Raw genomic sequence first — 6,076 nt, 5'->3', positions numbered from 1 at the left:
AATGTTGTATATTTTTTAAATGTGATATTAAATCTATTCATAATAAGGGTCTTATATATACTGTTATATATATATATATATATATATATATATATATATATATATATATATATATATATATATATATATATATCAATCAATCAATCAACATTTATTTATATAGCACATATTCATACAAAAATGTAGCTCAAACTGCTTTACAAAATGAATAGAAAAATAGAAGACACAATAAAAAATAAACATAAGTCAACATTAATTAACATAGAATAAGTAAGGTCCGATGGCCAGGGTGGACAGAAAAAACAAAAAACTCCAAAAGCTGAAGAAAAAAAATAAAATCTGTAGGGGTTCCAGACCATGAGACTGCCCAGTTCCCTCTGGGTAATCTACCTAACATAAGTCAAACAGTCCTCTTTGTATTTAGGGTTTTCATAGAAGGAAATATATATGTATATATATATGGAAATATATATGCAGTATATATATATATATATATATATATATATATATATATATATATATATACAGTACACTTTGAATTTCTTTTACAATCTAGTTAAGGACTGTTCATTTTTTCATATTGTATGTGGTCTGTTTTCAGCATCATCTTGTAAACACAGTTTAAACTTACTACTCATTTGTAAAATAATTGTCATGTTTAGTAATATTTAGTTTGCATAATTACTTAAATGTTTAACATGAACAATGTTTTTATTCATATATGAAATACTCAGAAGGTAAGACTTCAAAAATGTTTAAAAGAGAATTTGATGATTTATGTCATTGACCAAACAAATGTAAAGCTGCTGATAGAAATTAAAAACAGAGAAACAGGTAAAATCAGAGCATACTGAATTGACTCCTTGAGACTTTTGGAAGGATGAACATTTGTTTGCCAAACCTTTGACAGACAGATGTTAAACCTATTCCCCCATCCTTTTTAAAAAAGGCTATGACTTCCTGTCATACTTTAAATATAGTAAATATAAACCCACACCATAAACAACGGAAATGTCAAAGTTAAGTCGAAAATGAGCATAATCTTAATGACACAGAATACTGAGACTTTAAATCATGCTCTTAAAATTTATTAAAATGGAAAGTAGAAAATATTGGAAATTTCTGGAAGGATACAATAATGGAGAAATCAACTATGATTATTTTAGTTTTAAACAGGAATTAATTGTGAAATGGTTGATATCCTTTTTAGGGTGGGATTGAGAAGCACTTTGTAATGGGTGAAAAGTCTATATAACCTACTGAATAGTGGTCCTAAATCTTGTAAAGAAAGCCCTGACTTTAGATGAGTGCTGGTGACAAATAGCATTAAAGGACTACCTTAATAAAGTAAAAGGGAAGCAATAGATAGGAAAGACCATGTTTAGGAATCTTGAAAATAAGAAGGCCAAATTCCTTGTGCAAATTAGGAATATTTATAGAAAGACAAAGTGCTGGTGACATTGTTGATCATTTTGTATATTTACCTGTATTTACCTTGTAATTTACCTTATATCTTCTTTGGATGCCAATAAAAAAAGTTCAAATTAAAACAAGCATAAAGGTTTTAGCAATGGTAATTACCTTTCGGACCAGGGGTTATCACTGTGTACTAATGGCTTCTCCTTTCCTCCCTCTACAGAATGAAAGACTGACAGCAACTCCATTGATGATGTCACTTTCATGTCCGTCAGCCTGGACCCTCCTCTTTCTGCCACTTGAAATAACCCAGAAATTGTCAGAACAGGAAACTCTCCCGTCTTTGTACTCCCCAAGGGTTTTGCTAGTGAAGATGACACCCTTGGGCAACCCGGAGAGTTCCCGGTTCCACTTTGAGCTCACTTCAACATTGCTGCACTGGGACAAGGGAGCCTGGGAAGTTTTCGTGACCCCATTTTTAACCGGGGAGGCCCTACAGTTTGTGCAAAACCTCCCTCTGGAAAGACTGATTATGACTTCCTGAAGCAACAGAGCCTCCTCTGTACGGCGGTGAGCCCCATGGTCAAGGGGTGCCAGCTTCGTCTGTAGCATAATGATCTGGACAGCCCTATACAAGAACAGATCCAGGACTTAGTACTCCTGATTTACAGCTGGATCTGCGGAGTCACTCTGAAGTACATTGGGGAGAAACTCGCTATCGATGTAGTCCTGTCAGGGATAGACGAAAGCCTTTGTGATAAAATGCTATGGAACGATGTCCACTTGCTGCTAGACCTAACCCACAGACTGGAGGATGTAGAAGCCACCTGGAAACAATGGGACTACCCAGGCTTGACCCCGACTTAATCCAACCAGCATAGATGTTTAGGGTCGCCAGCGCCACTGGTGGAAAATGCCATTGTTGGAACACCATAGTGCAGACTGAATGCAGTTGCTTTTGCTGTGATCTAACTCGAGTGTGCCATCTCCCACCTGTGAAAGCCATGACAATTGGTCTGGCCTAGCTATGCGGCTCAAAAGTTTCCCCCACGATGTTTAAGGAGGACAATTTTAAGGTCTCTAATACGTTGGCCGGGTGCGAAGACTCGCCACTGTTGGACTCTGGTAGTGACCTCTGCCATATCAGGCACTTCACCCTGGCCACTCTTAATAGGTAAAAGGAATTTTCATGCTCACAGTGAAGATTTGGGGGGCTCACCTCTGGGTGGAAAAGATGAGGGAACACATTTCGAAACATTTTTATTTGGTAAATATGGACTGGGATGTGGAGCAATTTTGTAAGACCTGTCAAATAGTTTCCGCTCACAGATCTGCCAGGGTACCCCTTGTACCAATGCCTATTTTAGCCATCCCCTTTGAGAGAGTGGGATTAGAGTGGCCTGTTTCCCAAGAGTAAAAGTGGCTTTCAGTATATGCTCATGTTAGTCAATTACACCACAAAATACCCAGAAGTAGCCATGCTGTGGTGGGTATACGCCTGGACTATTGCAAAAGCGCTTTCATAAATGTTCACGCATATTGGTATCCCTCGTGAGATTTTGACTGATTAAGACATGCCCTTTATGTCTTGCATAATGAGGCAACTATGTGAAAGCTTTGTAATTAAGCAGTTACTCTTCACGGTTTATCATCTGAAGATGAATGGCCTGACTGAACGATTTAATAAAACCCTAAAACAGATGATTTGATGGGTAGCCTATGACAATTCAACCTTCTGGGATAGAAATGTGTCTTTCCTCCTGTTTGCTTTCTGATAGTTTTCTCAAGCGTCCACCGAGTTGAGTCCTTTCAAACTATTATTTGACCAGTGACTGCACGGGGTGCTAGACATTTTTTGGGAAGAATGGACAGGGTCTCACAAGACACCCGGTGGGGGGGCGGGGGGATTTATTGACCGACTTGTTTTGCTGCAAGAACAGGTTGCCAGATTGTCCTCTATTGTGGTGGAACACCAGCGCGAGCAAGAGGCACAAAAGCATTCTTATGACAAGAAAACTTTGTGAGTTTAAGAAGGGGGATTGTGTGCTGGTGTTGATCCTGTCAAATACACATAAGTTTTGCGCTGAATGGCAAGGGCCGGCAGTAATGAAAGAGCGTATATCCCCAATGAATTATAAAGTCAGGATTCCCGAGTGACAAAAACCGGCACAGATTTTGCATTTTAACCTTTTAAAGGAGTGACATGACCCATATGCAGTCTTGGTCACGTCCGCAGTGGTCCCCCAGACCGAGGATATTATTGGGGATGATTTAACTTACACGCAGAAAGCAGAGTTGCTGTCTCTGATCGAGAGTAACTCCAAAGTCTTTTCGGCCATGCTTGGTAGGACAGACATTGCAGAACACAACATCATAGCTCCACGAGGTGTAACTGAAGAAGCGCAGCAGATGTTTCAGTTAGGTGTGATTCGTCTGAGCATAAGCAAGTGGCAGAGCCTAATTTTACTTGTCTCAAAGCCTGACGTTTCAGTTTGGTTCTGTATTGATTTTAGGTGTTTGAATAAGATTTCCAAGTTTAATGCATACCTGATACCGTGTGTGGATGAGCTGTTGGAGAAGCTCAAGCAAGTCTCGTATATTTCCACCCTAGAACTCACAAAGGGTTATTGGCAGGTGCCCATGGAGAAGTACAGTTGTGAGAAGACCGCATTTACCACTTTGGAGGGCTGTTTGAATTTATACGACTTCCTTTTGGTTTCCATGGTGCTCAATTGACCTTTCAGTGGATGATGAACCAGTTCTTGCGCACCCATTCCATATATGCGGGTGCCTATCTTGACAATGTGGTCATTTTCAGTAATGACTGGGACTCTCATCTTGTCTGCCTTCAGGTGGTGAATGGCAGTTTGCAGCTGGTTGATGGCTAACCCTAAGAAGTACAAGCTGGGTATGTCGAAAACCCACTATCTGGGATGTTCATGCCTTCCTCGGGCTTGCAGGATATTACAGACAGTTCATTCCCAATTTTGTGCATCGGGCCGCCCCTCCTCACTGACTTGACAAAGGGCAGAAAGAATCCTAATGTTGTCTGGACCAATGTTTGTGACACAGCCTTCTCAGACCTAAAAACCGCTTTATCCTTGTTCCTAGTTCTGTGCAATCCAAACTTTTCAAAGGAATTTATTCTGCAAACAAATGCAAGCTCTTTTGGTTTAGGAGCAGTGCTCCCTCGGTATTTTGAGAGTGAAGAACACTCAATCACGTTTCTCAACAGGAAACTACTGCCCAGGAAGCGTAATTATTCAACCATTAAAAAGGAGTGTATAGGGATTAAGTGGGTGGTGGAGGCCCTCCGCTACTACCTCTGGGGATGGCGGTTTACCATGGTGACTGACCACACCCCATATCAATGCTGATGTTCTCTCCTGCCTGGCTGAGCCCAACTTAGATGGACGCTTTTCGCACACCGGTGTGGACAAAGCTAAGTGGAGGGTTGTGAGGTTTTTGAACTCTTTTGGAACCCTCTCCAATGGGTGCGACAACAATCTGATTGGACAGCAGTTCTTCTTGCTAGGATTCTAGGCTCCCAATGTGCATAGATATCATTTGACTCTTTCAATATTGTTTTGCATTTCTGAGCTGGTATGTTTTCTATTTGGTGTCATCTCTGGATGGATACTGATGGAAGGAGAGAGAGACAATCAACTGCTGGAATGGAATATAGTTGTGCCTGCCATGTTCGTCCTTACTGTGCACATTGACCTAATGGGGCTTCACCAACAACCTCCTCATGTTCTGGCCTCATTACTCTGAACTGATACTGCCTGGCACAGCCTACGTTCTGCCAATCACTACTACTAACCTTCTACCAATCAGCATTCCACTTGTGGCTGTAGGATAGGTAAGGTTATTCATTTTGTGTTGCAGTCCTCAACTTATGGTTCAAAAAGCCAAGTTATTTAAAAAGTATTAAAATTTGAAAACAAACACACCAAACATTTATCCAGAGTTAGTTCTCATGTCACTGATATCGATCAGAATAATAATAATAATTCAGAATCATAATTTAAGTTTTCAATAAAGAGTCAAAAACTCCACAACAATATTTTAAAAATATACATTTAAGTCTCAAGTTGAAATTCTAAACAGGATTATTATTTTTTTTTTCACCTAATATATGTATGGTTTACATCTAAACAAATTCTTTGTTTAAAGGCAAAAAAAATCTAATTATTATTTCTAAATGTACATAAAAATACAGCACATCAAAAACAAATGGTCTTCCTGTATGACTAATATAATTAAAAGTCATAACTTGTATTCTAAGCTTTATTTTCATTGAAACCTAAAGTTGTAAGCAAACCAAAATCATTGATTCAACTCTTGCATGTCTTTATTCTACTTACAGCCAAGTTTAGCTATCAGTTATGATAAAATGATTATCACATACCGTAGATATGGAAAATTATCTCCTTAGTAAAACATTTTTATCATTTACGAAATCAGTAAGATTTTTCCACGTTGTGACAAGTCCCACATAAACTGATAATCGTGCTTTACCCTGGGTTTAATGTGTACAATGTAATTATCTTCCCTCTGAATGAAATGTAAGATTATTATTTAATTACCTTTTTCCTTTAAATGCTCACCTCAGGACAAAAACTATGAGGTGCTGTTCTTCACACTACACTTTATACTA

This window comes from Polypterus senegalus, chromosome 1 (genome assembly GCF_016835505.1).
Source record: "Polypterus senegalus isolate Bchr_013 chromosome 1, ASM1683550v1, whole genome shotgun sequence".
Taxonomy (NCBI): Eukaryota; Metazoa; Chordata; class Cladistia; order Polypteriformes; family Polypteridae; genus Polypterus; species Polypterus senegalus.
This window is presented reverse-complemented; position numbering follows the sequence as displayed.